This window comes from Bos grunniens, chromosome 23, assembly GCF_055505025.1.
Source record: "Bos grunniens cultivar Pamir isolate PY7600 chromosome 23, Bosgru_T2T1.0, whole genome shotgun sequence".
Taxonomy (NCBI): domain Eukaryota; kingdom Metazoa; phylum Chordata; class Mammalia; order Artiodactyla; family Bovidae; genus Bos; species Bos grunniens.
In genome coordinates, this window is record NC_141187.1 from 18,852,007 (window position 1) to 18,867,805 (window position 15,799).

The 15,799-nt window shown below is 54.8% G+C and overlaps 1 long non-coding RNA gene across 1 annotated transcript; it reads left to right on the forward strand.

Annotated features, from left to right (window-relative positions):
* The first annotated feature begins 10,858 nt into the window (after positions 1 to 10,858).
* LOC147346860 (uncharacterized) lies at positions 10,859 to 13,356 on the forward strand. The gene is made up of 2 exons (XR_015152653.1): positions 10,859 to 11,510; positions 12,838 to 13,356. It is a non-coding gene; the product is annotated as an uncharacterized LOC147346860 (long non-coding RNA).
* Positions 13,357 to 15,799: the final 2,443 nt, after the last annotated feature.

Consider the following 15,799-nt stretch of genomic DNA (forward strand, 5'->3'; position numbering starts at 1 on the left):
CTATGGCTTGTCTATTCAGTCTCTGTCCCCAGACCCCTTTTCTCCTTCAAAACCCAGCCCACCTCCTGCGGCCCCATGCCTCGCTAGACAGGGAAGCCTCATTCTCCCTACCAAGAGTTAACCAAGGAGTGTGCGTGTGCCTTAACCTTTGCCTATGAGAGTCAATGGTAAGTTTTGCTACTGGCATTTCAGAGAAAAGTTTACTTGATCTAAAAAATGCACCCAGAGGAACTTCCGCCTTGTAATACAAGGGACACAGGTTCAATCCCTGATCTGGGAACTAAGATCCCACATGCCACAGAGCAACTAAGCCTGCACATGGCAACTACTGAGCCAACACACTTTGGAGCCTGCAAGCCACAACTACAAAGTCTATGCGCTGCAATGAAAGATCTCGCATGATGCAATAAAAATACTAAGATTCAATGCAGTCAAATAAATATTAATTTTATTAAAAATATACCCACAGAAAAAGATGGTCCTTCTTCAACCTCCAGACATATCATGTCTGGATGTGATGTCTGGATCTTCAGCAGCCATCTTGCAACCATGAGGAGAACTATAGTACTTAAGAAGCAAGCCAGCATCTGAGAGCAGAGCAGAAAAACAGAAAGAACCAGGGTGCTTGATGAAGTGGTAGATCCACTCATTTAACCACCCTGGACCCACCCTACCTCAGGACATTTTTTTCTTATGAAATGAAAACTTCCTGTATTATCTAAACCATTTTGAGCTGGGTTTTGTGTGACTTCCAGTCAAAAGTTCTTATGATACAGCTTGGTGTTTGGGAAGTCTGGCTGAAGAAAGCAAATGAGTCGTTGTAAGGAAGGAGGATTGTGGCCTGAGGAGGAAGGAGATCACATTTTCCAAACCTCTGGCTCATCTTCTGCCCCAGGACATGAGCTGGGGGCTGAGAAGAAATGTAGGCCAAGCGTGGTTAGAGATGAGATACATGGGGATGAAGTGAGGGGGCCTCGGGGAGTCAGCAGCTCAGATGTGATGAGGGAAAGGAACAAAGATGTTCATTACAGCATCTTTTCTAATTGCTTGAGTGAATTCGTTCAGTCGTGTCTGACTCTTTGCGACCCCATGGACTGTAGCCTACCAGGCTCCTCCATCCATCTAATTGCTTAGACTTCTTTAAAAAAAGAAAAAAAAAGCTGGAAACAACTCAGCAGTTCATTTATAGAGAATTGTTTAAATAAGTTACAGCACATGTCTAGACTAGGAGCAACCTATCAACAGAGCCCTGAAAGAGGAGGTGATGGCTCAGCAGGGACCCTGGATGGGGTCATGTCGTTCTCCCCACCCAGGACCTCCAGGGAGAACCAAGTCTCCAAGCCCAGCAGGGGCTTGGGTTCAGGATTCAGTTACTATCATACATTCCTTTATATTTTGCAATCCAATCCCTGATCCCCCAGAACAGCTCTGATCCCCTAGGACAACGACTCCCTCCTTGAGCACAAGGACCCCTGTTCTATCTCTGTGGGCTGACCTGGACCCAGTGCAGCACTGGGGGCCTGATTCAAGGGGGTCCAGGAAGAAGGGACCATCTGGGAAATGTAAGAAGGGAAGGAGGACAGTCCACAAAAAAGAAACAGGCAAGTGGAAGGACCAAGGTTTCCAGAGCCCAGAGGTGGCCAGAGGAAGAAAGGAAAGAAACAGGCTCTAGAGGGAGGGAAAGAGGGGTTCGGGTGGGGACGGTGGCACTAGAGAGCAGATTCGGGCTATACAGCACTGTGGGGAGGAGCACCTGGCCACAGACCCCATCAGACATCTCACCTCCCAAACCAGGGCACGCTCACACACACACGTGTGTGTGTGTGTGTGTGTGCGCGCACGCACGTGCAGATGCATGAAATAAACATTTCATAAAACCACACTTCAGCTACTACAGGTAAGAGGCTGTATTTCCTATTCTGTTCTATTTTGTGTTTTGAAATGCTGGTCACGACCTGGGGAATTAATCTCCCACCCCACTAGCAGGTCACGACCTGCAGCCTGAACACCCTGCCCCAGGGCAGTAACACTCTGGGAGTCACCTACCCACCGACCACAGCTGCCCAGGACAGGGCAGTGCAGACCCTGCCCGAGGCACTCAGACTCCTAGAAGCTATTTGACAGGGTGATTTTATGTCTGTTGTATCCAACAATAAAATGTTGGGGCTTGTCCTTTGGATGTCTTATTTTCTTTTTCTAGCAATTCTTCAGTACTGTATTTTATAATTTTATTGGTCTCTGACAAATTGGAATTTAAAAGAAAACAACTGATCCTTCCCCCGGGCAGTCTGAGAAGCACTGCTTCAGAGAAGGGCCCTGCCCGGCAGCTCCCAGTCCAAGACGGAAGATTTCTCTGGGGAGTGGCCTGGAGGCGCTTCCCTCCACCAGGTCCACACACAGAGGCCCCGTTATCTGCCTGCCCATCAAGGCTGATCCAGAAGGGCGCCTGCCTGCATCCGCGTTCCTCCCTGGGCTCCCACAATGCCCTGCACGGACTCCTGCTACATTAGTTCTGTTTGGTCGGCTCTTGAGGGACCCACGTACATGGCATTCAGGCCCAATGCTTTGCACATAGTACGCATCCCAGAGGAAGAGAGAAGGGAGGGCAGAGACAAGGTGGGAAGAGGAGGTGTGGACTCTGTATGGTCACAGGGATGAGAAGTCTGGATCCAGGCTCCTCCCAAAGCCAGAGAAACACCTTGGATGGAGATGCTGGGGAAATCCCAGCCAAGTTGGGCTGGGGAGGGCAGCAAGGGAGCAGGGTGGGGCCCCACTGGAGCAGAGAACTAGCAGGCTGCTCTGAACCAGGCCTCCCCAGGCATCTCGGACCAGCCCTGAGGAAGGGAGACTAAGGTATGGTCCGGGGAACTGGGCAGGGCCCTGAAGCTGAGGAGAGTTTGCCCCCAGGGCAGAGCCGCAGGCTGAGACCTCTGGCGGTGGTGCTGGGAGGTCTTCATGCGGAGGACAAAGGGAGTGGACTGACCCAGGCAAGCATGCAGCGGGTCATTTCATCCAGCCTTCTACCTCCATCCCAAACTCTGGTAGCAGCACCTGGACCCTCCATTCCAACATGCCCAGGAGCTAAAATATTCCAAGTCCTTAGTATGGCCGTGGAGGTGGGGGTGCAGGGAAGAACTGCCCCTACCCTACCCTGGAAGCCTCATTTTGGGAGTGTCTTGATTTGGGGGTGTTGCTGTATGACCTCAGGCAAGTTGGTAATTTCTCAGAGCCTCAGTTTTCTCATCTGTCAAAAGGGAATAATCATCTCTACCTGAAAGGACTGCTGTGTGAATGAAGTCAATAATGCACGGAAAGTGCCTGGCAGCTGAGGGGCGGTAGTGCTGGCACCTTCTCCTTGCCCCGGGCTGTTCTTTGGAACAGCGCTCGGCCAGGAGACTTGGATATCAATCACCAGTGTGTCCACTGTGGGCCCAGCCATCTGGTGGTGCCTAGAAGGAATAGGTTGGAGGGAAAGTGGGCAATCCAAGAAGGCTTCCCAGAGGAGGTGAGCTGCAGGCAGGAATAAACGCCTGAGAAACAGAGCAAAGAGAGAGTGAGCTTCCCACGCAGGAGACCTGACCTCTTCACAGGCTTCTGGGAAAAAAACAGACTGGGGTGGGAATGGAGGGCTGACCAGCCTGAACAGCTCCTAGAATGGGGCAAGGTGTGTGGGGTGGGCAGCTGGCAGGTAGGGGCGTGAGTGCCATGCCTGAGGCTCAGTGTGCCTGTCCCTGCCCTGGAGTGCCTCTGGCCCCTGCCTCCTGAAAGGGGACAACAGATAAGCAGTGGAAGGAGCCCCACCTAGTCAGGTGGGCAGTCTTAGCCTCGGAGAGCGAGGCTGCCAGCTTGCCACCCGGAACTGGCAGCAAAGCCACCAGGGGCCTGGGAGAGGCCCGGGAGGGGAACAATGTGCTTTGTGTGCGTCAGTCATGCTGGGGTGGGCTCTTGTGATTTTCCTAGAATGAGTGTGGGCCCAGGGAGGGGTAAGGTGGGAGATACCTCTGCCTAGGAAGCCTGGCTCTGCCCACCACTCTGCCCACCACCCAGAGGGAGAGCAGCCCCGGCTCTCACCCCCTCCACCTTCAGCCACAGCCTCCACAGCCTGCTGTACCTTGACTCAACCAGAAGCCCCTTCACACACACACACACACACACGCAAGGGTCACCCAGTGCCCAAGGGGAGGAAATGTTTCTGAAAAGAGGGGATTCTCCTTGTACCAGACAGCACAGAGAGGCCAAGAGAGAAACAGGGGGGCCTGACAGGAGACCGGGGGGCCCTAAGAGAGACAGGGGGACAAGAGGAAGAAAACAGGGACTGAGACAGAAAGTGGGTGGGGGCAGAAGAGAGGACTCCCCCCAGAGGCTCAGTGGCCAGAATCCGCCTACAGTGCAGGAGCCGCAGGAAATTCGGGTTTGATCCCTGGGTTGGGAAGATCCCCTGGAGAAGGAAATGGCAACCCACTCCAGGATTCTTGCCTGGAGAATCCCATGGACAGAGGAGCTTGGCAGGCTAAGGTCCATGAGGTCACAAAGAGTCGGACACGACTGACATGACTTAGCACGCATGCACACACACAGGGGAAGAGAATAACAGAGACCGAGGCGTGAGAGGCAGGACCTCAGAACACGGCAGGACATGGCCCTGTGGGGACCCTGGAGCTCTCGGGGGGAAGCAGTGTCTTCCTCCATCAGCCACGCAGGACGGGGTCCCGTTTCCTCTCCCACAGCACCCCCAGTCACCGCACCAGCCTGTCACCAGGAAATTTTCCACCTCCTCCCCTCAAGATGCAGACTGGAGGGTCCACGACACTGGCCCACCTCTCAGTCTCTGCAGACTTCACGTGAGGACACCAGCCCATCAGCACCTCCGGCACCCAGCACTGGGCCGGGTCAGCTTCATGCTTCCCCTAAAAGGCATCACCTTACATTTGGAGAAAACTGCCCCCATCCCCACTCTGCTTTCCCGGTCCTCCACACCATCCAGAACCCTCTGGAAATCTCTTCCCGTCATTTTGTTTGTCTCTCCTCCAAGAGAGTAATTTCCTCTGCACACTCAGAGCGCGCCATCTCCTGTGAGATGCCCAGAAAGAAGCTCTGGGCACACCCAGCCCAGCTCCGAGGCCCAGGAGAGTTGCAGACTAGCCCAGAAGACGCTGGTCACCCTCCTCTTTTGTTTGCTGCCCCAACCCATCCCCTCTCCAAGACAAAACAGTCTTCCCAATCCCACCAAGAGTTTGAAGGGGAAACCTTTGTTGGACAGGCTTCAAGTCCAATTACTATGCGTTGTTCCTTCCCTTGACTGGATGGTCAGCGTCTCCCTCTTAAAGAAGCAACCATATCGCTTTTATTCTCAGGGCTTCAGTGCCCGGCCCTTCACTATGAACTCCTCCAGTGGGCCTGGTATGGAAGCCAGGCTGCTGACCCAAGACCTCACCCTCTGATCTCTTCTGATTTTGGTAAAGCAGAAGGTGGCTGTGCCTTGCACCCCTTGCCAGATGACCTGTGCACTGCTGGGCACAAGTGTGCCTGGGGCCCCCTGATTCCACCTTCTCCTCCAGCATGTCCACCAGCACAGCCAGGGGACCATCAGAAAGAAGGACCATGGGGACAGAGGCTGTGACCTTGTGGGAGGGAGAGGAGCAGAGACAAAAAGAGACCAGGAAGGAGGGAAGCAGAGACTGGACCAAGGAAAGACAGAGAGAAAGAACAAGAGAAAGGGGGAGGGGCAATGGAGAAAGAGACAGAGACAGGAAAAAGGATAAAGAACCAAGATAAGGAAGCGATGCGAAAACAGCTATGTTCCCTCCAGTGTGATCTAAGACAGAGCTCCGTGCCCTCCAATGTGATCTAAGACTTCTGTCAGTCTTAGAGATCAAGGTGGAAGCTTGGCCCCGAGGGCAGAGGATGAACCTGTTTCCCAGGAATTAACCCCATGCCCTAATAGCTCAGTTGGTAAAGAATCCGCCTGCAATGCAGGAGACCCCAGTTCGATTCCTGGGTCAGGAAGATCCTCTGGAGAAGGGATAGGCTACCCACTCCAGTATTCTTGGGATTCCCCTGAGGCTCAGCTGGTAAAGAATCTGCCTGCAATGCAGGAGACCTGGGTTCGATTCCTGGGTTGGGACGATCCCCTGAAGAAGGGAAAGACTACCCACTCCAGTATTCTGGCCTGCAGAATTTCATGGACTTTATAGTCCATGGGATCACAAAGAGTCGGACACGACTGAGCAACTTTCACTTTCACTTTCAACCCCATGCCTTAACCGGCCCCTGTGGCCCAAGACAGAACCTGGGACAAGAAAGGGATGGGGAGGGGCCTCTTCCAGGCCAGAGCGGGGATGGGAAAAGAGACTATCAAGCCCCAATGTGGTTCATCTGCACCAAGGACATGCAAGGATGCAGCAGGAGAAACTGTGATTAGACAAGAGGGAGCACTTGAAGACAGCGAGGGCTCCAGAGTGCACTGCCCGCAGGACATGCAGCAGGAGGAGTCTGTGAGGAGGGCACTGACGGTTGCCCTGGAAGCCCAGCCTTCTCCCTCCTGCCTCCACCCCCAGCAATGAGTCAGGGATTCCGCAGCGGTTTGAATTCCTGTCTTGCTTTGGGCAACGGATACACTCTCCTGGGTTTTCTCTCCTGCCACTGAAGCAGTGAAATCTCCAATCCTTCTCTACACCTCTTTCTCCATAGCTCCAGGGCAGGCCCTGCTTCCTCCCTGCCCACGCCAGCCCTGGCTTTGCATGTGCTGGGAACCCGCTTCCCAGATCCGGCTTCTTCTCATCCCTAGGAAGCCAGTTTAGACAGCACGGGTACGACTGGGCCATTCACAAGGGCCCAGCACCTAGCAGGGACCCCTGAGGGACTGACTGACTGAATGAACCAGTGCAGAAGGCCCTGTGAGAGGCACTATCTTCAGGGAGCTCAGAGTCTATTGGTAGAGATTCAGGCCTGAGGGAGCCCCCAGTGGACAGAGCTGCAGGATGCAAAGGAAAGAAAGCACTGCATGGGTCCCACAGCGGGGTTCCCTCTGAACCTCAGAGCAGGGTGAGCCTTCATTGATGGCAGGGCCTAGCATGGCCTGCTCCTATGGTGGGCTCAGCAAACACTTGTAGGAGGGAGGGAGGGCTCTCACGGCCCTCGGTTTCTCTTGGAGGGCTGTTCACACATCTTGGAGCTCCCTGGTGACCAAGACCACCTGGGTCTCCTTCAGCCCCGCCATCCCAAGGCCAGGCGCAAAAGAGCAAAGAGAGGATCCCTGTGGCCACACTAGAGCTCAGACTTGAGCTGGAAGACTCTAAGCACAAGGAGGTCAGGTGTGGGAACTTCCTGGTGGTCTCGTGCTCCCAATGCAGGGGGCCTGGGTTCGATTCCTGTTGGTGACCTAGATCCCATGTGCCACAACTAAGACCGATTACAGCCAAATAAATATTTTTTAAAAAGAAGAAGTCAAGCTTCAGGCAGCCCCCCAGCCTAGGGACAAAGCCTCCTTAGCTTCTGCCTCAGTCTCCAGCCCCCAAGTGAGCAAATCAGGAGGGGCTGGGGGCAGGAGTCCATGGCAGGGCCAGGCAGAGGCGGCGGGCAGTGTGGGGCTCTGGCCTGCGGCTCACAGCAGCCCAAGAGTCCGTGTGGCCCTCAAAGAGGACTTCAGGGGACCCATGACAGAGGTCTGTTCCCCTGGTGGGATCTGAATCCTGGGAGGAGGGAGAGGCTGGAGGAGGGGTCTGGGAGGACAGAGCATCCCTCTGCCAGTCCTGCCAAGGGGAGAGCAGTGCCTGCACTACGGCCCCCAGCCCAGCACAAGGTCTGGAAGTGGATCAAGATCATTGTCTCAGGAAGGTGGGTAAGTTTTCATGAGTGAATCCTTTCATCCTCAAACCAAAACCTATGTCTCCAGCCCAGCAGGCAAAGCTGCCACTTCTCCTTCCAGAATAGCCAAGACCTCGAAGGTGCTGGGAGTGACCTGTTACACCTCTAGAAGAGCAGCCAGAGACATTCAGGGTGACGGAGTCTCTCCCGAGCCCCTTTTGGACTCCATGTTCTACTGTGACATCCCTGCCCCAGGAGCTGAAGTGTGTGTGTGTGCGTGCTAAGGCACTTCAGTTGTGTCCGACTTTTTGTGACCCCACGGACCGTAACCCGCCAGGCTCTTCTGCCCGTGGGATTCTCCAAGCAAGAATACTGGAGTGGATTGCCATGCCATTTCCTTCCCCAGGGGATCTTCCTGACCCAGGGGTTGAACCTACATCTCTTACGTCTCCTGCATTGGCAGGCAGGTTCTTTGGGCTTCCCTGATGGGTCAGACGGTAAAGAATCTACCTTCATTGCAACAGACCCACGTTCGATCCCTGGGTGAGGAAGATCCCCTGGGGAAAGAAATGGTAACCCACACTCCAGTATTCTTGCCTGGGAAACCCCATAGACAGAGGAACCTGACGGACTTCAGTCCATGGGGTTGCAAAGAGCTGAACACAACTGAGCAACTAACACACACACAGCGTCACCTGAGAAGCCCAAGGTACCATGGTCAGGGAGAAATGATGCAGAGGAAAGGAGTGGAGGCCAGAGTCTTCTCGGGTCCATCTGGGGTAGGAGTGAATTGCCACGACAGAAGTAAGTGCTGAGACACAAAGCTAGAGGTTAGTAGGTCAGTGACCTACCTACTAACCTGGTCCTTAGCTGGCCATCATTTAGGAAAGTGGTGTATTTAATTAACCAGCACTTATATAGTAAAAGAGAAAGCACACATCCCTTACAAATACTAACTCATTGAATCCCTAGAACAAACCTATAAATACAGCACTATGATCATCCCAATTGCAGATGGAGAAACTGAGGCTCAGAGAGGGTAAGTGACTTGCCCAGCATTACATAGCTGGAAAGTGACTGAATGGGGATTCACATCCAGGCATCATCCCCAGCAAGCTGATCCCTGCTGCTGCCAGGTTCAAGGCCTAGCAGGGGCAGGGAGAGTGGAAGGCAGGAGGCAGAGTCACAAGTGATGCTCCTTCTTCAGGATGAGCGGGTCCTTTCAGGGACTGTGTCTGAGGCCTCTCCCACAGAAGGCTGGAGTCAGGCGAGAGCGAGAGCGGCTGATGTAACTGCTCCCCCTTGTGGGGGGGTAGGGGTGGAGCTGGCCCAGGCCCAGGGGGTGTGCCTTCAATGACAAGGGCCTGGACCAATGGCAGGGCCCCCGGCCTCCCCAGCTGGCCCAGGAAGAAAGGAACCCCTCCCGGGCCTTTCTATTATCTGGAGGAGAAAGGGAGGCGGGAAGAAAAATTGGCCGGGAAAGTGGACTGAACTTGCAACTTAACAACCAAATCCCAGTTCTTCTGTGGGCCAGAGCTCCCTCCTACTGTCTCCTCCAGGGAAATCCAGGCCAGGCCTGGGGCTGGGAACAAGAAAGCCTGACCCCACAATGCCCCCAGGGTCCAGAGCCCCAGAAGAGGGGTCCACATTCCCTAGAACCGGCAGTGGTCCCTCCCTGGCCTGGTAGAGAGAACAGTGGGGTCCTCCCCCAGCCCTAGAGAAGAAGGAGGCTTCCAGAAACGGGGCTGCATTTTCTACACTGACTATGAGGCTCTGTGGGTTGGAAAAATAAAGGGCACTAGTGGGGCAGGGGGTAAAATCATTTGAATGAGGGCTGTCCTAGGAAATGCCAGGCATGCGTCCCAGGATGAGAGGTCGGGCCGGACCACAAGGGCGAGGGGAGGGGCGGGGCGGGGGAGTGGGCTCAGCATCTGGCTCCTCACCACTTGCCACCACACACACATACACTCACACACACATACTTATATATACTCACACACATATACACCCACCCACAGAGACACAGTCAGATACTTATGTACACACTCCCACACTCAAACACACATACACTCGCACGCGTACATACACACACCCACATGTATATACGCTCAGGCACTGAGGCACACTCATCCAGGCATACACACACATACACACTTGTGCTTCAGGCGGTTGGGACCCAGCTGGGTAGGAAAGAGCCTTCTGGAAGGATGGTTTGGCTGCGAGCTGCCAAGGGGTGGGTGAGCAGATGCCCAGGAATGAGTGGGGAGCCCAGGATTGGGCTGGTGCTGGGGGCCACTGTGCAGCTCCCAGGCCAGAACTGAGAGTGAAGCGGGCACAGCTCCTCCCCCTCCCAGGCTTGCCTCTGGCCAGGCCGGCCTCCATTCCCGGCATTGTCTTGGGCACCCCGGGCAGGGTTCCCAGGCTCAGCTGAACTGGTGGCCTGGCCAAATAGCCCTCCTCTCCCCTCCCATTCCCTTCTCTCTTGAGAGGAAGGGCTGTGTGGGGAAGTGGGGGAGACGGAGGCTTCCTGAACCACTGGTCTCCCATCCCCCAGCCCACACAAGCGGCCTGCAGATGAGCTCAGGTATGACCCCAAAGACCGAGACTCTACAAGGTTCCCATCCGTCCCAGGGCAGCAGACTTGGAAGTCCAGCCCACCCAACCTGTCCCCTTGACCATGATATTTATCTCTGCCCCCATCTCAGGTCCCATCTGCCTTCACAGGCTGGGCTTAGAATCCCACCCAACGCTGCCCTCCCCAAGCAAAGGGAACCACATGCGTTTAACTCCTAGAGACCAAAGGGTTCACCTGGAGGGAGGGGAGGAGATGCAGGTATTAATGGGTTAACCTGAAGGGGCTCTTCCCTGCCCCCTCTAGGAGGCTTCCCCACCCCTTCCAGGAAGCGTTCACTGGAGTGATGAGCCTCCACTTTGTCTCTCCCCGATGGTTCTGGAGATGGTTCAGGGCCACCATCACGGAAGATACACCTCAGCCCCGGGAAGGAACCCAATGAGCCAGAAAACCCGCCACCGCCCAGGACCTCCGTGGCGTCCCTTAATGAGACTTGAGCAACAGTCCCCACTGGGCCCTGCGGAGTCACAGCAAGAAGACCGCCATCCTGCCTGCGCAGGGCTGGTGTGCAGGCGGCTCCCTTCCCTGTCTTAGAGCTGAATCTGGTACAGGACAGCCCTCAGGCACCCTCCAACCAGATCTCCACCTGAGCCAAAGCCATTTTTCTAAAACACAAATTAGATTCCACCAGCCCTTGCTGAAAGCCTTTCAGAGGTTTCCCAGGGCCCTCCAGGTGATTCCTTAATGTAGCTCAACACGTGGGGTCTGGCCCCTGCCACAAGCGTCCTTCCCTCCACTGCCCCCTCAGGCCAGGATCTTCACCTGCTGAAAGGACCGCCCACCCCCAGCCCCGGCCCTGGCTCCAGCTCCACGGTGCTCTCCTCTCCTCCAGCTCACTCATCACTCTACGGGTCTCTCCACCCTCCCCAGGTCTGAAGCTGAAGCCCTCCTCTCTGCTCTTGCAGCCCTGCAGCCCTGCAGCCCTCCTCCCCTGGCACGGATCAGTGTGCTGGGCTGTGCTGTTTGCTCCTCAGGCTGCCCAGCTAAGCCAGGAGCTCCAAGAGGGAAGGGACACACTCTGCTACTCACCACTAAGCCCTCAGCTCAGAGCATAGCCCTCGGCACAGAGGAGGTACTGGATACATGCAAATGACTGAACGAATAAGTGGATGAATGAATGAAGTCTTTAGGGCCTTTAACCTACCAGCCTTCAGGGCAGTGATGATGCATGCCTCTTCTGTTCTCCCCACTCAAACCCAGCCTCCACCCTCTGGGAGGGATCTCCTGCCTAGCCCCCTTCTCTACCCCAAGCCCCACACCCTTCGAGGCTCAGCTCCTGGCAGGAGCCCCACTCCAGGAAGTCCCCTGACCGCCTTCTCTCCTGCTCCAAGACCTCACCTGCTCCGAACCCCGTAAAGCCCTCTGCTTGGAGTGCTCTCGCATTTCCAGCATGCCCTTTTCCGGAGGTTCGCTGTCACCCCCAAGGGCTGCTGGATTCCCCTGGAGAGGCAGGCCCTGGCAGACAGTACCAACAGATGGCACATGGGCTATGCTGAGAGGCAGGCCCTGGGCTGTGACCCCTACAAAGGTGGGTGAGCCTGGCCAGAGCTTGGGGACAGGGAGCAGGGCTCAGAGGGTCAGGGGCTTGACTTTTTCCTTCATCACCCCCAAGCCCTACTCCAGGACCTAGAAACCAAACATCAGAGAAGGAAGCTCCGAGTGTGGGAGGCAGAGGGGGTATCAGCCAAGCAGGTGGGATTCCAAAAGAGGAAAGAGCTAAGATTGGAGCATCAGAAACCAGACTCCCAGTCCTGGGGCAGAAACCCAGAGGAGTCAGAGAGGAGCCTGGCAGGAGAGGAAACGCACATGGAAGCTTCTCCCCACTGCTCCTTGGCTGTTGCTCAGCTCGAGGGGCTTCTAGGAAGACAGAGGGCATATTGTAAGGGCAGAGCCTGGTATGCACTCACCCCATGCCCCCAGGACTCTGCCTGCCCTCCCATGCCCGCATTCAAGTCACCAATGTTCTCAGGAGGAGGTGAGATGCCCACCTCCCACAGGCTAGGTGGGTGGAAGCAGGCTAGAAGTGCTGCAGGCCCAGTCCTGGTCTGGCCCAGGAGTGGCGTGAAGGATCCTTGCACCAACACCTTCATCTGTAACACACACACACACAGACCTGCCAAACCCTGAAGACAAGGCAGAGGCCACCTGACAAGAGAGGACTTGAGGATGGGGCTCAAGAAGGCAGTTTGGTTCCCACACGCAGGCGCCCACGGGATAGGGACTTAGACTCCCCGTGGTTCTGCCGTCACCCCCTGGATAACTTTGGCTGAGCTTCCTCTTTCTACCTTTATTTGTTTATTTATTTTACTGTGGGCCATTTTTAAAGTCTTTATTGAATTTGTTACTATATTGCCTCTGTTCTTTTAATAATATTTATTGTTTTTATTTGACTGTGCCAGGCCTCAGTTGCAGCATGTGGGACCTAGTTCCCCGACCCAAGGATCAAACCCGGGTACCCTGCATTGGGAGCAGAGTCTTAGCCACTGGACCACGAGGCAAGTCCCCTGTTGCTTTTGTTTTATGTTTTGGGTTTTTTGACTGCAAGGTATGTGGGATCCTAGCTCCCCTACCAGGGATAGACTCCTCATCCCCAGCATTGAAAGATGAAGTCGTAACCCCTGGACCACCAGTGAAGTCCCTCCTCTGTCTTTAAAGTTGAGGTGATCATCTCTGCTCAAACCGCCTCTCAGGGCCTCCATGATGATCAGACAAGGCGGACACAGGAAGATGCTCAGTGGACTTTACAATCTACTAAAGGGTTCTCATGAACATTCTTAACATTCTCATTGTTACCATCATCTAGAGAAGCTGACCCTACTGCATTGTTTAAGTACAGCGACTTCATCTCCCTGCAGGATGCCCGCCCTCAACAACCCTCTGTGACTCCCCATTGCCTAGAGAAGAAAAGCCACATTCTATGGTCTGGTCATTCATCTGGCTTAAGCCCACTTTCTAACTTTGTTTCTCCCATATAAGTGAGTCCCTCTGGTCCTTTCAGAGTTCCCCCAACGCACTTTTTTGCTTTCCCACCTCCATACCTTTGTCATATTGTTCCTCCCTCCTGGAATGCCCTTCCCTGCTGCTCCCTATCGTATTTAGCTCCTTTTTTTTTTTTTTGGCTTTACTGGGTCTTAATTGTGGCACAAGGGATCTTTAGTTTCAGCATGTGGGATCTAGTTCTCTGACCAGGGATCAAACCCCGTGCCCCTGCATTGGGAGCTTAGAGTCTTAGCCATCGGACCACCAAGGAAGTCCCTAGCTCCATCCTTCTAGACCAAACTGTGACACCAACTCTCCCATGAAGACTCTTTCCTCAGCGAAGCCGGAAGTGATCTTTCTCCCTCCCTAGAAGGACTCTGGTTTACACCAAAGGCCACAGACAGTTCCTGGCGCAGAGCTGGTGCTCATGACGTGAAAGCTGTAATGACTACACGCTGAGTGTTAAACACTCTACATTCATAGGCTCATTTACTCCTCACCACAGCCCATGGTTGCGGTAGTCAGCACCCTCATTTTACAGAGAAATCAAGGCATAAGATGCTAAGTGCCTCGCCCAAGTGAGCATCGGACCAGGGTTTAAACCTGGCAGATCGACGTCAGGGCCCACGACAGGCCTCTAAGCACCATGAGGGGCAGAGCCACATGTGCCCGCTCATCTCTGTCACCCGCCTCTCCAACTCAGGACCTGGCTCAGAGCAGGTACTTAGTAAAAGTGTGATGGTTGCCAGGCTCAAGCCTCCTGGACATGCTCACCTCCCCGTGCTGGGGACCCCTCTAGTGTGAGGCCCACAGGCGGACTCAGAGGAGTTCCAGGGATTGTGCCCAAAAGTCCCATTGGTCTATACGTTCACTCTGTCCTTGGGCGTCACAGTGCTAGACCAGGATTAAAAGAGATGGGCCATAGCCCTTTACCCAGTATCATGAGACTGACCAGTGGCATATTTGCTGATCACTCTGGCCTCTGGTGGAGGTCGTGATGAATCCCCCAATTGTGGTACTGACAGGGTGTGGGGAGGTCGCAGAGCAGGGTAAGGAGGGAAGCAGGCAAAAACAGTGAAGTCCAAGTGAAACGGACTCTAGGGACCACCTAGCCCCACTGTTCACACCCATTTAACAGATGAGGACATCGAGGCTCAGGAGTCAGAATGAGGCCGGAAACCGAGGAGCGCGGCAAAGGCTGGCAAAGGCTGGCAAAGGCATCGGCCTTCCTGGGCTTTTCCTCCTCAGCCTGTGTGTGGCCTGGCCCCCTCCCTCCCCGTGAAGAGCATGATGATTAATGCCCAGCAGTCCAATCACCAAGAGGCCTGACCTTTCCGGTGATCCCAACAGGGGCAGCGGTGCCCGCAGTCCACTCTGCCGGTCCCTGTGCCCGGCCAGCGGCTGCCCCAACAAAAACCCTGGGAGAGTCACTGGGAGAAGGCCAGCCGCTAATTGTGGAAAATAAATCAGGGAAATCTAAACCCCACAGCTGAAGAGGGGCCAGCTGCACGTAGCCTTGTCTCCTGTGCTCTTGCTCACCAGCTCTAATTGTTAATTGGAAGCTGTGAGTTACATAAGTTCGTGGATACCAAAGAAGGAGCTGAACAAGCCTTGAAAAGAACCCATCGGCTGAGTGGTTTTCAAGATGAGGAGGGGGTCTGTCTCAGAAGAGCAGGCGGCCCGTGGGGGACAGCTGACCTTGGGGATGTGACCAAGACAAAACTGTCCACTGGTGACTGCCCTCTGGACCTGCAGGCTCATCACTCCTGGGCTTTTATAGCACGCGGATGGGTGTTCAAGTTGTTAGTTCCTCACAAAATCACACAGAAAGTCAAAAGTGGTGCCATTACGTTGATTTCTCGGTTTAATACCAAGACAAAACTTCCCTCTCCCATCTCTGACCCTGAGCTAAAGGAGGGTAGGGCTATGTGTCCCCTCAGACTGGGGCTCCCTGAGGCGGGGCTGTGTCTCCCCTCAGACTGGGGCTCCCTGAGGCGGGGCTGTGTCTCCCCTCAGACTGGGGCTCCCTGAGGCGGGGCTGTGTCTCCCCTCAGACTGGGGCTCCCTGAGGCAGGGCTGTGTCTCCCCTCAGAATGGGGCTCCCTGAGGACGGCGCTGTGTCTCCCCTCAGACTGGGGCTCCCTGAGGCGGGGCTGTGAGCTGGGGCTGATCTGCATCTTCCCCATATGACTAAGGTATCCTTGCAAACAGGGACTCTGTTGTTTCTTTCTCTTCAGACTAAGGGCTCCTGAGGCAAGGGCAGGGTCTCTCCCCAACTCCCACCAACCTGGGTTGAAGAACCAGAGACCTGGAGCCACCTGTCATGGTGGAACAATCTCAGGACACACCCTGGTGATGGGGTGGGGAAGGGTTAATAAAGTT